This window comes from Arachis hypogaea, chromosome 10 (assembly GCF_003086295.3).
Source record: "Arachis hypogaea cultivar Tifrunner chromosome 10, arahy.Tifrunner.gnm2.J5K5, whole genome shotgun sequence".
Classification (NCBI taxonomy): domain Eukaryota; kingdom Viridiplantae; phylum Streptophyta; class Magnoliopsida; order Fabales; family Fabaceae; genus Arachis; species Arachis hypogaea.
The window spans coordinates 73,608,478-73,629,372 of record NC_092045.1 but is presented as its reverse complement, the minus strand read 5'-3'; the positions used below and the strand labels follow the sequence as shown (position 1 = coordinate 73,629,372).

At 35.8% G+C, this 20,895-nt stretch overlaps 1 non-coding gene across 1 annotated transcript; it reads left to right on the top strand.

Moving 5' to 3' along the window:
* The first annotated feature begins 3,398 nt into the window (after window positions 1-3,398).
* On the top strand, window positions 3,399-3,502 carry LOC112719177 (small nucleolar RNA R71). The gene has a single exon (XR_003161490.1). It is a non-coding gene; the product is annotated as a small nucleolar RNA R71 (small nucleolar RNA).
* Window positions 3,503-20,895: the final 17,393 nt, after the last annotated feature.

The following is a 20,895-nucleotide window of genomic DNA, read 5'->3' as shown; positions in this document are numbered from 1 at the left end:
CTATGACAACTCCAGCTAAGTTGCATAGATGGCAAATGAGATGAGGAAAAGCTAGCCTTGCCAAGGTGGAGGGCTTTTCGGCTACTTTGTAGAGTTCTAGAGGGATGACTTTATGAAATTCTACTTCCTCTCCAATCATGATGCTATAGATCATGATGGCCCGATCCATAGTCACTTCAGATCAGTTGCTAGTGGGGATGATGGAGCACTGGATGAACTCCAACCATCCTCTAGCCACCGGCTTAAGGTCCAGTCTTCTCAATTAAACCGGCTTGCCTTTTGAGTCTCTTTTCTATTGAGCTCCTTCCACACATATGTCCATGAAGACTTCATCCAACCTTTGATCAAAGTTGACCCTTCTAGTGTAGGGGCGTGCGTCTTCTTGCATCATAGGCAAGTTAAATGCCAACCTTACATTTTTCGGACTGAAATCTAAGCATTTCCCCCGAGCCATTGTAAGATAATTCTTTGGATTCGGGTTCATACTTTGATCATGGTTCCTAGTGATCCACGCATTGGCATAGAACTCTTGAACCATTAAGATTCTGACTTATTGAATGGGGTTGGTAAGAACTTCCCAACCTCTTCTTTGGATCTCATGTCAGATTTCCGGATACTCATTTTTCTTGAGCATGAAAGGGACCTCAGGGATCACCTTCCTCTTGGCCACAACTTCATAGAAGTGGTCTTGATGGGCTTTTGAGATGAATCTCTCCATCTCTCATGACTCGGAGGTGGAAGCTTTTGTCTTCCCTTTCCTCTTTCTAGAGGTTTCTCCGGCCTTAGGTGCCATGAATGGTTATGGAAAAACAAAAAAGCTATACTTTTACCACACAAAACTTAGAATGTTTCTCGTCCTCGAGCAAAAGAAGAAAGAATAAATGAAGAAGAAGAAGAGATGGAGGAGAGGGAGAGTGGTGTAGGTTTCGACCAAGGGGGAGAAGAGAGGGTGGTGTTGTGTGAAAATGAAGAAGGATGGGGGGTTTATATAGTAAAGGGAGAGGGGTTAGGGTTCGGTTATTTAGGGTGGGTTTAGGTGGGAAAGAGATTTTGAATTTGAAGGTAGGTGGGGTTTATGGGGAAGAGTGGATGGATGTGAGTGGTGAAGAGGTGATGGGGAAGAGTGATTGAGGTGATTGGTGAATGATGTTTGGGGAAGAGTGTTATGAAAAGGTGTGAGAGAGAGGGAGAAGGTAGGTGGGGATCCTGTGGGGTCCACAGATCCTGACGTGTCAAGGATTTCTCATCCCTGCACCCTTTAGGCGTGTAAAATGCTCTCTGTATGCAATCTTGACGTTGAACGCCAGCTCTATGCTTGTTTCTGGCGTTAAACGTCACTTTGCTGCTTGTTTCCAGCGTTTAACGCCAGCTTTCCTCATGGTGCAATCCTGGCATTTAAACGCCAGACTGCTGCTTGTTTTTGGCATTCAACACCAGCTTCATGCTCTATTCTGGCATTAAACGCCAGCCAGATGCTCCTTACTGGCGTTTAAACGCCTGTAAGCTCTTCCTCCAGGGTGTGCTTTTTCTTCTACTGTTTTTGATTCTGTTTTTAATTTTTGCAATTGTTTTGTGACTCCACATGATCATAAACCTAATAAAACATAAAAGAATAATAGAAATATAGATAAATAAAATTTGGGTTGCCTCCTAATAAGTGCTTCTTTAATGTCAATATCTTAACAGTGAGCTCTCATGGAGATTCACAGATGTTCAAAGCATTGTTGGGACCTCCCAACACCAAACTTAGAGTTTGAATGTGGGGGTTCAACACCAAACTTAGAGTTTGGTTGTGGCCACCCAACACCAAACTTAGAGTTTGACTGTGGGGGCTTTGTTTGACTCTGTATTGAAAGAAGCTTATCGTGCCTCTTTTCCATGGTTGCAGAAGAAGATCCTTGAGCTTTAAACACAAGGTAGTCCCCATTCAATTGAAGGACTAGCTCTCCTCTGTCAACATCAATCATAGCTCCTGCTATGGCTAGGAAGGGTCTTCCAAGAATGATGGATTCATTCTCATCCTTCCCAGTGTCTAAGATTATGAAATTAGCAGGGATGTAAAGGCCTTTAACCTTCACTAACACGTCCTCTACCAATCCATAAGCTTGTTTTATTGACTTGTCTGCCATCTCTAATGAGATTCTTGCAGCTTGTACCTCAAAGATCCCCAGTTTTTCTATTACAGAGAATGGCATAAGATTTATACCTGACCCCAGGTCACACAGAGCCTTCTTAAAGGTCATGGTGCCTATGGTACAGGGTATCAGGAATTTACCAGGATCTTATTTCTTTTGAGGTAGAGTTTGCTGAACCCATGTATCTAGTTCACTAGTGAGCAAGGGAGGTTCACCTTTCCAAGTCTCATTACCAAACAACTTGGCATTCAGCTTCATGATGGCTCCTAGATATTGAGCAACTTGCTCTTCAGTTACATCTTCATCCTCTTCAGAGGAAGAGTAGTTCTCAGAACTCATGAATGGCAGAAAGAAGTTTAATGGAATTTCTATGGTCTCTATATGAGCCTCAGATTCCTTTAGGTCCTCAATAGGGAACTCCTTTCTGTCTGGGGAATGTCCCATGAGGTCTTCTCATTGGGGTTCACGTCCTCCCCTTCCTCTTTGGATTCGGCCATATTGATAATATCAATGGCCTTGCACTCTCTTTTTGGAATCTCTTCTGTATTGCTTGGGAGAGTACTAGGAGGAGTTTTAGTTATTTTCTTACTCAGCTGGCCCACTTGTGCCTCCAAATTTCTAATGGAGGACCTTGTTTCACTCATGAAACTTAAAGTGGCCTTAGATAGATCAGAGACTATGTTTGCTAAGCTAGAGTGGCTCTGCTCAGACTTCTCTGTCTGTTGCTGAGAAGATGATGGAAAAGGCTTGCTATTGCTAAACCTGTTTCTTCCACCATTATTAAAGCCTTGTTGAGGCTTTTATTGATCCTTCCATGAGAAATTTGGATGATTTATCCATGAGGAATTATAGGTGTTTCCATAGAGTTGACCCATGTAATTCACATCTGCCATTGTAGGGTTCTCAGGATCATAAGCTTCTTCTTCAGAAGATGCCTCTTTAGTACTATTAGATGCATTTTGCCATCCATTCAGACTCTGAGAAATCATGTTGACTTGCTGAGTCAACATTTTGTTCTGAGCAAATATGGCATTCAGAGCATCAATTTCAAGAACTCCCTTCCTCTGAGGCGTCTCATTACTCACAGGATTTCTCTCAGAGGTGTACATGAATTAGTTATTTTCAACCATGTCAATGAGTTCTTGCGCTTCTGCAGGCATTTTCTTTAGGTGAATGGATCCACCTGCAGAATGGTTCAGTGACATCTTAGAAAGCTCAGATAGACCATCATAGAATATATCTAAAATGGTCCACTCTGAAAGCATGCCAGAAGGACACTTTTTGGTCAACTGCTTGTATCTTTCCCAAGCTCCATAGAAGGATTCACCATCTTTTTGCTTGAAGGTCTGAACATCCACTCTAAGCTTGCTCAGCTTTTGAGGAGGAAAGAACTTGGCCAAGAAGGCCGTGACCAGCTTATCCCAAGAGTCCAGGCTATCTTTAGGTTGTGAGTCCAACCATGTTCTAGCTCTGTCTCTTACAGCAAAAAGGAAAAGCATGAGCCTGTTGACTTCATGATCTACTCCATTAGTCTTAACAGTATCACAGATCTGCAAGAACTCAGTTAAAAATTGATAGGGATCTTCTGATCGAAGTCCATGAAACTTGCAGGTCTATTGCATTAAAGCAACTAGTTGAGGCTTCAACTCAAAATTGTTTGCTCCAATGGCAGGGATTGAGATGCTTCTTCCATAAAGGTTGGAAGTAGGTGTAGTATAATCACCAAGCATCCTCCTTGCGCCTCCACTATTGTTATTGTGTTCGGCCATGTCTCTTTCTTTTTCGAGATTCTCTGTAAGGTTTTCTCTGGATTGTTGTGCTTTAGTTTCTCTTAGCTTCTTCTTCAGAGTCCTCTCAGGTTCAGGATCTGCTTCAACAAGAATGTCCTTGTCCTTGCTCCTGCTCATATGAAAAAGAAGAAAACAGAAAAGAAAGAGGAATCCTCTATGTCACAGTATAGAGATTCCTTTATGTGAGTAGAAGAAGAAAAGAATAGAAGAAGGAGGAGAAAAATCCGAACACAGAGGAGAAGAGAGTGTTCGAATTTTTAGATGAAGAGAAGAGTTAGCAAATGAATAAATAAATAGAAGAAGATGAGAGGGAGAGAATTTTGAAAATTGTTTTTGAAAAAAAAAAGTTAGTGATTTTCGAAAATTAAGAGAAGAAATAAAATTAAAATTAAAATTTGAAACAATTAGTTAATTAAAAAGAATTTTGAAAAAAAGTGAGGAATTTTCGAAAGTTAGAGAGAGAAAAGTGGTTAGGTGGTTTTGAAAAAGATAAGAAACAAAACAAAAAGTCAATTAGTTAGTTGAAAAAGATTTTGAAATTGATTTTGAAAAAATATGATTTGAGAAAGATATTTTGGAAAAGATTTGATTTTTAAAATTAAAATTGATTACTTGACTGACAAGAAACTAAAAGATATGATTCTAGAATTTAAAGATTGAACCTTTCTTAACAAGAAAGTAACAAACTTCAAATTTTTGAATCAATCACGTTAATTGTTAGTAAAGTTTTCGAAAATTATGAAATAAAATTAAGAAAAAGATTTTGAAAATCAATTTTTACAATTATTTTCGAAAATATAAAAGAAAAATGAAAAAGATTTTATTTTTGAAAAAGATTTTAAAAAGATAAGATTTTTGAAATTGAAATCTTGACTTGACTTAACAAGAAACAACTTATTTTAAAAATTTTTGATCAAGTTAACACAAAGATTTCAAAAATTTTGAGTAAAATAAGGAAAAGATATTTTTTATTTTTTTGAATTTTTAATGATAAGAGAGAAAAACACAAATATGACCCAAAACATGAAAATTTTGGATCAAAACCAATGATGCATGCAAGAACACTATGAATGTCAAGATGAACACCAAGAACACTTTGAAGATCAAGATGAATATCAAGACTTATTTTTGAAAAATTTTCAAGAAAAGAAAAACATGCAAGACACCAAATTTAGGAATTTTCAATGCTTAGACACTATGAATGCAAGAATGCATATGAAAAACAACAAAAGACACAAAACAAGAAAATACGAAGATCAAACAAGAAGACTTATCAAGAACAACTTGAAGATCATCAAGAACACATGCATGAATTTTCGAAAAATGCAAAAGTTTTTAAAACATGCAATTGACACCAAACTTAAAAATTGACTCTAGACTCAAACAAGAAACACAAAATATTTTTGGCTTTTATGATTTTATAAATTCTTTTAGATTTTTTTTCGAAAATAATTTTTAGAAAAACAAAAAAAAGAAAAAATTTTTTGAAAAAATTTTTTGAAAAAATTTTTGAAAGCTTTTTGGAAAACAAAATAAGAAGAAAATTACCGAATCTGAGCAACAAGATGAACCGTCAGTTATCCAAACTCAAACAATCCCCAGCAACGGCGCCAAAAACTTGGTGCATGAAATTGTGATCATCAACAATGGCGCCAAAGATTTGGAGCTCTCAAACGTGAATCACACTTTGTCACAACTTCGCACAACTAACCAGCAAGTGCACTGGGTCGTCCAAGTAATACACCTTACGTGAGTAAGGGTCGATCCCACGGAGATTGTTGGTATGAAGCAAGCTATAGTCATCTTGTAAATCTTAGTTAGGCGGATTCAAATAGTTATAATGGTTTTCGAATAGAAAGATAAATAAAGCATAAAATAGAGATAGAGATACTTATGTAAATCATTGGTTGGAATTTCAAATAAGTGTATGGAGATGCTTTGTTCCTTCTGAATCTCTGCTTTCTTACTGCTTTCATCCAATCATTCTTACTCTTTTCTATGGCAAGCTGTATGTAGGGCGTCACTGTTGTCAATGGCTACTTCCCATCCTCTCAGTGAAAATGGTCCAAATGCTCTATCACAGCACGACTAATCATCTGTCGGTTCTCGATCATGTTGGAATAGAATCCAGTGATTCTTTTGCGTCTATCACTACGCCCAACACTCGCGAGTTTCAAGCTCGTCATAGTCATCCCATCTCAGATCCTACTTGGAATACCACAGACAAGATTTAGACTTTCCGGATCTTAGGAATGGCCGCCAATAATTCTAGCTTATACCACGAAGACTCCGATCTTTTGGAATGGAGGCTAAGAGACACGCGCTCGATCTAAGGTAGAACGGGAGTGGTTGTCAGGCACGCGTTCATAGGTGAGAATGATGATGAGTGTCACGGATCATCACATTCATCATGTTGAAGTGCAGCGAATATCTTAGAATAAGAATAAGCTGAATTGAATAGAAGAATAATAGTAATTGCATTAATACTTGAGGAACAGCAGAGCTCCACACCTTAATCTATGGTGTGTAGAAACTCCACCGTTGAAGATACATAAGTGATGGTCCAGGCATGGCCGAATGGCCAGTCCCCATGAAGGTCTAAAATCGCATACACTGATTAAGGATCCATCGAAAGATAAGACGCCTAGTACAATAGTAAAAAGTTCTATTTATACCAAACTAGCTACTAGCATTTATAGAAATAAGTCTAAGTGCAGAAATCCACTTCCGGGGCCCACTTTGGTGTGTGCTTGGGCTGAGCTTGAGCTTTACACGTGCAGATGCTTCTCTTGGGGTTAAACCCTAAGTTGTAACGTGTTTTTGGCGTTTAACTCTAGTTTGTGACGTGTTTCTGGCGTTTTACTCCAGAATGCAGCATGGAACTGGCGTTGAATGCCAGTTTGCGTTGTCTAAACTCGAATAAAGTATGGACTATTATATATTGCTGGAAAGCTCTGGATCTCGAATTTCCAACGCAATTGAGAGAACGCCGTTTAGAGTTCTGTAGCTCGAGAAAATCCATTTCAAGTGCAGGGAGGTCAGAATCCAACAGCATTTGTAGTCCTTTTTTAGCGTCCTATCAGATTTTTGCTCAGGTCCCTCAATTTCAGCCAGAAAATACCTGAAATCACAAAAAAACACACAAACTCATAGTAAAGTCCAAAAATGTGAATTTTGCATAAAAACTAATAAAAACATCCCTAAAAGTAGCTAGATATTACTAAAAACTACCTAAAAACAATGCCAAAAAGCGTATAAATGATCCGCTCATCATGGCCCCCTCCCCTGTTTCACATACTTTCTTTTCTCTCCTTCTCTCTACTTCTTTTCTTCTTTTCTCTTCTCCTCTCTTCTTTCCCTCCTCCAACCACCATCCATCACTATCATTCACCACCTACCATACTCTCTTTTAGTTAGTTATTTAGTTAGTTAGTGTTTAGTTGGTTAGTTAGTTATTGCATTAGTTAGTTTAATTTTCTATTTTGGTGCTAAGTGTTGGATGATTGAATTGATTGGTTGATTGTGTTGAGATATTGGTGCTGAATTATTTATATTGTTGTTGCTAAATGTTGTTGGATATCTTCATTGATGTCATATTTTATTACTTGGTATTGAGTTTTGACTGTTGAATGTTTGTACATACCAAGTATTTACGACATTGCCTTTGAGAATGTCTTTAGATTTCTAAATTGCATGTTTTGGCCACCATGTAATTTGATTTCATTATCTATCATTAGGCAATTTGTATGTAGTTGATGCATTTTTTTGTAAGGTGATGCTTTTTTATGATTGATTTTTTATTTAAAGCCACCTATTTGATGCATTAACATTAAGAATTGTGAAATTGGATCATAAGCTTACCTAATGACACTTTTGGAGCTTTTTAAGCTTTGTGGACTATGATTGCCATGTTTTCCACTTTATGTCAATGAGGTATTGCTTTATTATCCATTTCACAATTCCTTGATTCTTGCTTAAATGCTCTTGTACTTCTTCATCACTTGTTTGCTTACCTTAACATATAAGTTTCCTTTTTAAAGTATCTCAAGCACACTATAATGAGTGAAGTGCATGTTTCTTTTGTGTAATTATGACATATCTTTCTATGCTAGTGTGTGTGTTCTAAACTACGCAACTTAGAATACACACACTTGTTTTCTTCATGTCACAAATGTATTCACTCACTCCATTTTAGTGATTCTCACCTCATTCCAATAATCTTTGCTTCCTTGCTTTTGCATCCACTCATCTTACTATCCTATTTTCTATTTTTCATGGATGAGGCACCATAAGCAATAAGGAAGCAGGAGAAAGAGCATGCAGCAACCGATTGATCCACCAGCTGAAGGTGGAAATCCGACGTCGCCATACCCCCTTGCTCGTCTTTGATTGCACGGAGGACCGTACAAGTCTTTAAGTGTGGGGAGGTCGTCACTAATCAGCAATCTTGAGTGACATACTCTAATCAAAAAAAGAAAAACTTTCACCTTTTATTTTTCTTAGTTTATATATATTTCTTGAGCCTTAATTGCATTTTTTCTTAGTTCATTGCATTTCTTTGCATATATGTAATAAGTTTAGTTAAAATAATGAAAAATTTTCAAGAAAAAAAAAACATTCTTAATAGGGCATCGACATCCTAACTGATTTGAGTTGGAACTTTTGATTGAAACTTGCTTGAAATATATTGTGGAACATATTTTTGAGCTAAGAACACATAAGCATGTGAGTTTTGAGCCTCAATGTGTGGTTGCATCATATAACCACTATTTTCATTCTTGTGTGTGTTATTATCTATTTATGATTGCAATCTTTGATTTGATTGATTCTTTATATCCTTTGTTTGATGTATATATGCATTTATATGATTGAGGCCTTCATTTCAATTAGCTTACTTACCCAAATAGCTTACCCTTTTATCTTTTTGTTAACCAACTTTGAGCCAATGTTAATCCCCTTTTGTTCTTAATTTTAGCACATCATTTACCCTAAGTAAAAAATAATAAATGTCCCTTATTTGGATCTTTGATTAGTTTAGACTAGTGAGAGTGTGTATCATCTAAGTGTGGGGAAGTTTGTGAACTTTGGTTGAGATAAAAGTGGATTTTTGTATTTTTGTTGAAATCTTGGGAATTGGGTATATATCCATGCATCAATTTCTTAAACCATATGCATTGAAACTTTTGTGTATATATTTTAGTTTGAAAAAAAAAAGAAAAAAAGCAATAAAAAGGGGGACAAAATGCCCCAAAGTAAAGTAACAATAACAATGCATATGAGTTGTGATTAAAAGAAAAATGCATGAGTGTGTAAGAAAAGTGAGGAATGGGTATTAGGTTTGGTTTGAGTTGTATGGGTTGTTATGTAGGTTAGGTGAGAACTTAAATTAGTGAAAGATTCAAAATTTAAGCTCACTTGACCTTATATAACCTTACCTTGACCCTAGCCCCATTACAACCTATAGAAAAGTCCTCATGATATTTGTATGCATACATTGAATAAGTGTTGATTGTTAAATGAAAAACAAATCTTAGAAAGCTTGATTAAAGGAGAAATGAGTAAATTGACCCTATACACTTGAGTGGCTAGAACGGATACACATCCGGTGAGGGTTCGACTGCTCAATTACATGTTTTCACCTATGATTAATTCTTATCTTGCAAGTTTATAAATTCTTTTCTAGAACTCAATTCAAATGTGGATTTGAATTGCTTTAGCCCTTATGTGTATATATGTATTCTTGGAGTTTGATTTATTTTGACTGAGTGATTGCTTTCATATAGGTAGATTACATATAGGTAGTTTCCTTGCTTTGAATAAATGTAATTCCCCTTCTTATCTTTCTTTGGTATAGCATGAAGACATGCTATTATTTAAGTGTGGGAATGTGATGAATCCATATTTCATGATATTTATTTGTTCTATTTGGGAAGATTTCATCAACTTTTCTTGCACTTATCCATTGAAATAGCATAGTTTCATGATTTCTTTCTAAATTGTGCTTGAAAGTGAAAACATACTTTTTAGGTCTTTTAATTGCTAAATTTTATTCACTTTAATCTCATTGGATGCCTTGATGTGTTTGCTAAGTGATTTCAGGTTTCCAAGGCAAGTATGGGTTAAAGAAGTGAGAAAAAGAGCATGCAAAAGAGAAGAAACCATGAGGAAATGGAGTTTGGAAGATTCAGCATCTGTGCATGCGCACAGTGATGTGTGTGCACGCACAAGTGCGAGCTTGGCAATGCGTACGCGTGACCCATGCGTATGCATAGGAGTGAATTTCGTCAGGTGACGCGTACGCGTGACCCATGCGTACGCATGACCCTTGTCACGTGAGCTCATTGATTGCAAATCGCTGGGGGCGAATTCTGTGCCTCCAAAACCCAATCCAACCCATTTCTGAAGTTATTTCAAGCCAAAGTGAAGAGGAATGAAGGGGGGCAATTAGGTTTAGATTTTTCTATGTTCTTGTCTTAGTTTTCTAGAGAGAGGAGCTCCCTCTTCTCTCTAGAATTTAGTTTTTCTTAGTTTAATTTCCTTTAATTTCAGTTATTAATACTTGTTCTAATGTAGTTTCATTTATATTTTCACACTTTATTGTCTTAATTCTCTTAGTTCCTCTTCTTAATTTCTCTTTTAAGTCACTTTTTATTTTATGAACACTCTTGTACTTCTTAATTTTATATTAATGCAATTTAATGTTACCTTGCTTGTTGTTATTTAATTCAGTTGTTATTATTGTTTTCTTGCTTTTGGTAGTCAAATTTTATTTTTAATGCAATTTAATATTATTTTATTTTCATGCACATCAAGTATTTGATAAAATGTTTGGCTTAGTATTTACCTAGTTTTTCTTCACTCTTGGCTTGGAATTGAGGACTTTGGTGACCCTTGAGTCATTGATGCCTGTTCTTGATTGTTATATTAGAGTAGTTAGTTGATTTGGTTCCCACTAACGCTAAGTCTCCCATTAATAGAGTTGACTAGGACTTGTGGATTGAAATCAATTTGCCTATTTGACTTATCCTCGATGTATAGTTGACTAAGTAGGACTAACTCTTCCTAATCATCATGTGTTTATGGTCAATGGCTAAGATAGGTAACATTAGCTCTCAATCCATGCCAAGAGATTTTTAGCACTTGAATTTTCTTTTCCTTGCTTTATTTGCTTTGACTTTTAATTCCTTGCATGCTTGTTTCATTTCTTGCTATTTACATTACTTGCTTCCCTTGCAATCAAAGCCCTCATTCCCTCATAGCCAATAATTAAGCATTTGCAACTCCTAGGGAAGACGACCTGGGACTTAAAACTCCCGGTTTATATTTATTTTGGATTGTGACAATCCTTTGATTTAAATTTGATTGTTAGCCAATTGTTGGTTTGGGAACTATACTTGCAACGCATTTTCTAGTTTGATAAAAATTTCCAACCCGCTTTAGGCCATCATCATGACTCAACTGAAGATAGTAAATGGGATGTCTGTTTACAACGAGTATGAAATTGTGTTCTGTCCTATTTCGCACAAGGTTAGGTGCAACTGCTTCAGGTTTGAGTCATATGGTATCCTCTGTTGCCACGCCCTATCAATTTTATCCCATTGAAGGGTTGACAAGGTGAACTCGTCCTATATACTATCTCGGTGGAGCAAGAATGTTTATCACAAGCACACCCACATTAGAATTAGTCACGACTCACGGCGTTATGATAAAAGCATGAATATATTTAGGGCACTGTGTGTTGACTTCTACAATGTGGCCTAGGACTTTGTGCATGACAAGGAGAAGGCTGATATATTGCGTTCCGCTTTTGCGAGTGCTAAATTGGCACTTAGCAAACATCAGACAAAACATTCAGAAAGTATACACACAAGTGAGTGTCCTAATGGATTAAATGCTCTGCGAAGCCCTCCTCATGTGGTACCTAAGGGGTGTCCAAGCTTCAAGAGACTCGAGGCAGATATAGACTGAAAAATTAAGAAGGCTAGTAAGAAACGTCAAGCTATTAGTAAACATCCAAAGGTTACTTTTGACCACCATGGTTTACACAATTATCTTGCTCTGTTTATATTTTTCATGTGTTTAGCCTATTGAATTTAAGATATTTTCATATGTACAGGAAGTTGCAGCTGTTGAAGGAGACAAACATTTAAACAAGGCTACCAAGAGACACATTACTACTAGCAAATACCCTAAGGTTTATTTTAGTGTTTATTGCTGGAGAGTGTGTTATAAGTTTTGTATTTTGCAATTTAAATATCGTTCATTTATGGATGTAGGATTTTGTTCCTATTGAATAAGACTATTTTAATGACAACACCTTTTCTTGTATCCCTAAATATTTTCATCATGCCACAAATGCGCAAATGGATTCCCTAAGCTCGGTTGGATTTACAACATTGCTGAATTCCTTCCAAAACCCTTCTATTCATGTAAGATTTTTGTCTCATCGAACTTTTTATTTATATATTAAGTTGTATTCATTCATTCTTTGTTGACATTAGTCTGTTTTATTTGTTTGTAGGCGCATTCTTATAAGAATAATGACTAAAGGATAACACATGCAATACCAGCTCTGGCATTTACATATTCCAAATCCCAGTTTCATATTAGGGTGCATCCTAATTTTTTTTTTATTTGTTGACAATTTCATTTGTAGTTATAAATTTTGGATGTGTCATTAATTCTTTTTTGTAGAACTAACATATTATTTTTGATGTGTCGTAAAAAGATAGCGTATGTTACTCATTTTATAGATAGAATTTGTTTAATTAATATAGAGGACCTTACTTATATTATATTACTTAGTAGTGTTAAAGGCTAGGTTTATTGGTTCAAATGAATGAGTTTTAAATGTGTGCAGGAACTAATTTAAAAGATGGGATATTATTTTAGATGTGTTGCAAGTCAATTTAGTTATGAATTTTGAATGTGTCATTAATTCTTTTTTGTATAACTAACATATTATTTTTGATGTGTCGTAAAAGGGTAGCGTATGTTACTCATTTTATAGATAGCAATTTGTTTAATTAATATAGAGGACCTTACTTATGTTATATTACTTAGTAGTGTTAAAGGCTAGGTTCATTGGTTCAAATGAATGAATTTTAGATATGTACAGGAACCAATTTAAAAGATGAAATATTATTTTAGATGTGTTGCAAGTCAATTTAAAAGTGTAATTTATACACAATGAATGAACAATTAACAAAAAGATAGACATAGCAAAATAAGTAAAGCTAATTGAGTTTCCTAACAACATGAAAATTAAAAAGATGACATCCTAGATCAAAGAGCAAAATATGTCAGTTTTAATAACTAATTATATTTGAATGGAACTACAAAAATCCCTTCTTCCTCAATTAAATGACTAATAAATTGTGGAACAAAAGAAATCACGTGAAAAGTCCTTTAGAGAGGCCAACAGGTCTGAAGGTTTTTTTTATATATAATTTCCAAGGTTATTATATGAGTAAAAGAATAAAATAAGTAAATTGAATTGTACCAGTATAAAATTGAATCCAGTTTACTTTTATAGTCATCTCAAATCACGTAAATTGAATTCTACCCATTTTAGTTTCCTAATATCCACTAAATTATGAACACAACGTTTTATCAAAATGAAGTTCATACACACTATTCAAATTCTGTACACATTTTCTTATATTATGTAAGAGATGAAGATGGAAAATTATTTTGAATGTGTTGCAAGTCAATCTAGTTGGTGTTTGGGAAAAAAATTCTACCTGCTATAACCAAGTGTAATTTATGCACAATGAATGAACAATTAACAAAAAAGATAAACATAGTTAAATAACTAAGGTTAATTGAGTCTCCTAACAACATGAAAAATAAAGAGATGATATCCTAAATTAATGAACAAAATATGTCCATTTTAATAGCTAATTATATTTGAATAGTGCTATGTTTTCCTGTTTCTCCTATTGGCCCTCCTGCATGCTACCTCTTCTGCTCTTCTTGTTAGCTCAGCAGTGTTTGGCGCAGTTCAAGGATCGCTCAATTCTTTTCTTTTATTCCTTTGAGACGCACGATGTAAAGGGGCATCGACAACAGCCTCCACGGTATTCAGATAACCATTCTACGGATTAAGCACGATGTCTAGTAGGTACTTCCTCCTCATTATAGCCATGTCTTCCTACATGCATTAATGTTCAATGTTACCAAACAATAATAGCATAAAAAATGCTATAAATATTATTCTAAATAGATCTATGACATACCGTTGTCCAAACTAGCACAACATAATCATCCATGTCAAGAGTTTCTGGATACCATAAGTTCATAAATTTAATGTCAAAAACTCTGCAGTCATAACTATCAATCAAGAGAAAAGCAAATATGCTTCAATTTAATTTGGTGTTGATAGCCAATAAAATAATACATCACATTGTAACATACTTATTTGGTTGAATCAGAACATCCACATAAATGGATTTTTCTATGCCCTCGTCCTAGACTTTGTACCATGAAAAAGTGAGTTAAGCTAACTCGTCAATAAGCTTGGCCTGTATATGAGAGGACATACCAAAATTATTCAGATGTAATTGGCTATTGATCTCAATTGGACATGATTGAAATTTGTATTGACCGTGTTTATACTTCGGGTATATTCATCCACTTTCATCCTATGATCACTAAGAGGGGGTCTAAATAGGGAGTCAAGAGCAAAGAATGTCGTACTTTTTGGATGAAAAGCATACAACCACCAGTGATTATTCATGCAGATAGGTACAAGAACTACATCATGGTCAGGTTATATTTTTTGATACTCTTACAAAGATATAAATGGATGCACAAAAAATTTATACCTGTTGGATGTAATATTTTTAAACATATACAGTATGTCTCTTGGCCGCCTCTACCTTGTTGAACAAACGGATCTCGTTCTCCCAGCATTCTGCTAACCCCACATACTCTGAGTTGTGTTAGTCCTCAAATTTTTCAACATTCATAGGTGTCATAACACGTCTCTGTACACATTTAGTCCGTATTAGTTTATTACTAAGTGTATCGGTGTAAACACAAGTAAAAAGTAACATTTATATGTGTTCATCATGCTAGTATCGTTGGGTTAATACAACAGAATTCTTCTTGAAACCTCTTGGCTGGGAGCTCATTAAAAATGGCACACATGTACTCTATCACCTGCACATGCATAAAAGCATAAAGGGCAAAACAAAAAGGATAACAAAAGTAGGTTAAAATTCTATATACATAACTATTATTTGTTAGATTTTTTACACGACCGTTGACCCGTTCCCTCCTTTTTAATGTCTTCAGATCTCTTCGTGTTAGGTCCAATGTATAATGTGTCAGGTACCACATGATAACTTCATCCAACGGATTGCTATCATCTATTACCCATCTGTACACCTTCTCTTTTGCATCTTCATCAAAATCCAGTGGGATTATAACTGGAGTAGGCATTGGTGGAGTGTTATTGACAGATGTGGGTTTCAAGAAAAGTCTATTGCACTTTTCAGCATCGTCTTAGGGTATTCCATGATCAACCTCACCGCTTTTCATATTATTCACATTTTTGTGCGGTCCGGAATACACAACCATATCTAAATACTTTGATGTCCTGCACTCCCCAAATAAAAGATGAACAGTCAATCCAAAGAAATTCATATTACAACAGCTTAAATACTAGTGTATATATTGTATCCCTAGATTGAAACAACAATAATTGGTACATGTACTTACTTTACACTCGATTCATGACAACATGGTGCTCTTCGTTTCTCACGGGGCTATGGTGTTCCACAATTAGAAACAAATTCTTATTGGTGCTTATGACTACACACACTGTACTTTATCTCAATATAATATAACAGAAATGGACTTACACAAATCTAAAATTACAAAATGGCATACAAGTAATTGTTGAAACACATCCAAATTGATACAAATAACATTTATTCATTTCAATACTAGTATGTATATCATATAGGTAAATCATAACAGTGATAATTAGTGAATGTGCTTAATTTTCAATACTTGCATTGACAACATGGTTTTTTTGGTTGCTCACAGAACTAAGTACTCCACAATCAGCAATAACTTCTTCTTGGAACTCATGACTACACACACTAAGTCATTTAACTCATTATCATATAACAGAAAGGAACTTACTTAAACACATCTAAAATTACACAACGTTACACAAGTAATTGCTGAAACACATCCAAAATGATATAAATAAGACTTATTCATTCCAATACTAGTGTACATTTCGTATAGATAAATTGTAACATCAATAATTAGTAAATGTACTTACTTTTCAATGCTAGCATCGACAACTTTTTGGAAATCAAGACTATACACACCAAGTCATTCAATTATTATATAATATAATGAATAATTGCACTCATACAAATCTAGCCACAAAAGGAAGGAATATAAAATTAATTCTAAAATAAAATGTCAGTTAAACTTGCCTTTTCTGATGGTTTTTTGTGCCATTCAACACTCGATCTCGAGACAAGGGAACATTAATTTTTTCTGAGGATGTTGAGCCTGGGTTCTTTCTATGACACAATTCTTTATCGCTAATGTCAATCTCGGTGAAAATTTTTTCTTCATCTGACTCGGAAACAATTTTTTTCGGCCTTTTTCTTGTTCGCTCCTTAGTCCGAGGTCTAACTTGTGCACCCTGTCACTTATCATGTGTTCTCTTTTGTGGTTTATCGACGTTACTCTTTTCCCTCTCGGATTTTTTTAACCCATCAATCTTCTGAATTAGACCCTGTTAACACTATTTGTTAATTCTTAAGCGTAGGTCGATAGTAAAAAAATTAAATACATGTACATATGTATCTATACCAATTCCTGAATTTGTTCTTCCTGTACTATTTCTCTAAAGCTCAGCAACAGTCCATTCCTTAATCCATGGTTCAACGCCACCAAAATATCCCCTAAGATCCCCGTGTTTGTTCGTATGCAAATAAAGTATCTGCCACAAAAATACATGAGCAAATTAGCACTACCGTTCAAGCAAATCTAGGTATAACAAGTGATATGGCTCAACTTACCAAGAGAGCAAACATGCATCCATCAATAGTCTTTATGCCATCTTCCTTATATTTTCTTAAGTCCTCCTTAACACAGTCATAGATGTGTCTACCCCAAAAAAATTTCATTGGATTACCCACATCAATCACGCACGGGATGAATGAAGCAAACAGAAAGGCCTTCATGACAAACATTATGAAGTAGCAGCAAAACTCCTCTTTTTCTACTTCTTCTGTAACAGAGCATCTAATAACATGGGTCTTAACCTCTTTTTGGGTTCTGCCTTCAAAGGTCTCTATGAGGTGATGATGTTTCTTCGAATCTAATTTTGGAAAGCTATCACTTGTGAAATGGAAACCACAGGGTTGGGAGAAGTATTACTACATCCAAAAAACACTAACTAGCAATAGGCTTACTAGGCACCGTAGAAGAAAACATATATGCACTTTACATTAAATATATATTTTATGTATTACCATTTGCAGAGAGTCCCAATGTTTGACTTATCACTCATGCATTCACCGGTATGTCTCTGGTCTCAACCTCTAAATGCATTCGATCCTTGTTATATGACCTTGCTAGGGCGACTATCAAATCTTGGTTCATCGACCACTTAGGGATGTGCTTCAGGCATCCAAAACCCATTTTATCAACTTTTTGGTATTTGATAGGATATTTATCTTCTAGATGCTCCATTATATCTGCAATGGCAGTTGAAGAGCAGCGGGTATCAAGTGTTTTCTAAAAAATTGAGCCACTAGTTAGTATATATGAAATTGTGTATGTTACTTGCTATCCTCAAAAATTTTTTAAAGTGAGAAACAAACTACCTTTTTAGGATCCTCTGGTTTTTTAAGCCTTCCAACTTTCTTTTTGACATTGTTAACATCAGATTCATCAAGTCTACCGTCGGAAGCCTTACTAGCTATTGATTTCCTTTCTTTGGACCAGCCGAAGTACATTTTTTAATTGGCATTATGATTCTAGACTGCATATTTTTCATATCATAAGGTTAAAAATAAAGTTTTGACCAAAAACACTTGTAGTATTGAGGAAATAACATATACACATCCTGAATCATAATCATCCACGCTAATTACTTCATCAACACATCCCAAACTCATATACCTATGATAAGATTATAAATCCAAATTTATAATATAACAAATCCAAAACTTATACCTATTACATATCCAAAATTGATAATATTATACATCCAAAATTTATACATATAATAATTAATTATTTAGTTTAAAAAACACAAATATATAATAATAATTTTTTTCATCAATAACATCTTTTTATATAGAATTGCACGTAGAGATAGTGTGTAGAAGCAGTTTGTTTATAAGGCATAAATAAAAAGCCCAGCTGATTCAATACACAACTTCAATTCCAAAAACATCCAAAAAAATGACCAATAGAAACAAATACATCCTCAACACAAAAATTGAATATAGAACTTAAAGATTGAATAATAAATAATTTATATATAAGTTTGACCAAGCAGAAGATCAAGTACACACAAACCAGAAACAAAACAAACTAGTCATAAAAGGAAAAACTAATCACACTAACAATCTTGTTAAACATTAAGTGAATTATGAATGAGGATGGTGAAAACTAATCTTCAAACTTTTAAGTTTTTCTGGTTGGTTCCTCTGCACTATTTCTTTTAGCAAAAGATAATAAATTACGTTTGATGAGCAGATAGTTTAAACGCTTTTTGGCATTGTTTTCATATAGTTTTTAGTATGTTTTATTTAAGTTTTATTAAGTTTTCATAGGTTTTAGTGTTAAATTCATATTTTTGGATTCTACTTTGCGTTTGTGTGTTTTTTTTACAATTTCAGGTATTTTTTGGCTAAAATTGAGGAGCTGAAGCAATGCAGATGCTATCCAGATCTGACCTCCTTGCACACGGAAGAGCTTTTCTAGAACCACAAAAGTCCGAATAGAGCGTCCTCAATGGCTATGGAAAGCTGACCTCCAAAGCTTTCCATCAATGTTTGATAGTCCATACTTTGCTTCAAATTAGAAGGCCCAAAACTGGCGTCCAACGCCTACCTTTTGCCCCTTTCAGGTGTCCAGTGCCCAAGGAGAAGCGACCAGCGTCCAAATGCCCAAAGAGGACCCTCTAGCCAGAGTTTAACATCCTAGAGGCCTCATAGCACGTGGATCTCATCAAAGCTTGGCCCAAACACTCACCAAGTGGGCCCCATAAATGGATTTTAGCACTAAAAAGATTGTTTAACCCTTACTAGTCATTAGTTTAGTATTTAAAGTAGAAGATCACTCTTTATTAAGGATCTTCAGCCACCTTTACACCATATTTTCATTTATCATTGTATCTCCTATCAGTATGAGTTTCTAAACCTCCTAGGTTGAAGGGAGGAGCCCTACTGAGTTCTATGAATTAATAAAAGTATTATTGTTTCTCTTCAATCCGTGTTTAATTTAATTCTAAGATGTATATTTGTTCTTCAACATGGTGAATTGGATGGTCTGTGACAACCAGCTCCATTCATCATAATAAGACCGCGTGTCTGACAACCACCCGTGTCTACTTCGGTTCGTGTGAATACTTCAGTGGAAAGCATTGAACCGCCAGCTTGATTAAACATCTTTCAGACGGCTAATCCACGACTTCGTTGTGGACTTCTCGAGACATAAGTTCAGCCGATTTACGGGAAGATTAGGGTCTCTGTGATAGAGGCTAGAACCCAAAGGCGCAGCATTCTCTGATCCGGAAGATTCGACCTTGTCTGTGGCATTTTGAGTAGGATCATTAAGGAGAGTGGACTACAGGAGCTTCATCCTCAATCAGAATGGATCCACACTAACCCTGGGGTTTAGATCCGGAGAAGTATTGGCGGCTGCTTAAACCAGTGTCAATCACATATAGCCTGCCATAGAAGAAATCACTCACAATTGAAGAAGACAGTAAGACCAGAGTTAATCCAGAAGGACAAAGTGGTGCACGAAATTGTGATCATCAATGGCGCCATCAACATGGTACGCACAATTGCAATATCAACTCTTTATCACAACTTCGCACAACTAACCAGCAAGTGCACTGGGTCGTCCAAGTAATAAACCTTACGCGAGTAAGGGTCGATCCCACGGAGATTGTTGGTATGAAGCAAGCTATGGTCATCTTGTAAATCTTTGTCAGGCAGACTCAAATCATTATGGATGATTTATGAATAAAGCATAAAATAAAGATAGAGATACTTATGTAATTCATTGGTGAGAATTTCAGATAAGCGTATGGAGATGCTTTATCCCTTCCGTCTCTCTGCTTTCCTACTGTCTTCATCCAATCCTTCTTACTCCTTTCCATGGCAAGCTGTATGTAGGATTTCACCGTTGTCAGTGGCTACCTCCCATCCTCTCAGTGAAAATGTTCAACGCGCTCTGTCACAGCACGGCTATTCAGCTGTCGGTTCTCGATCATGTCAGAATAGAATTCAGTGATTCTTTTGCGTCTGTCACTAACGCCCCACAATCGCGAGTTTGAAGCTCGTCACAGTCATTCAATCCTTGAATCCTACTCAGAATACCACAGACAAGGTTTAGACCTTCCAGATTCTCTTGAATGCCGCCATCAATTCTATCTTATACCACGAAGATTCCAATTAAGAAATCCAAGAGATATCCACTCAATCTAAGGTAGAACGGAGGTGGTTGTCAGGCACACGTTCATAGGTGAGAATGATGATGAGTGTCACGGATCATCACATTCATCAAGTTGAGGAACAAGTGATATCTTAGAACAAGAATAAGCCGAATTGAATAGAAGAACAATAGTAATTGCATTAATACTCGAGGTACAGCAGAGCTCCACACCTTAATCTATGGTGTGTAGAAACTCCACCGTTGAAAATACATAAGAACAAGGTCTAGGCATGGCCTAATGGCCAGCCTCCCAAAGAGGG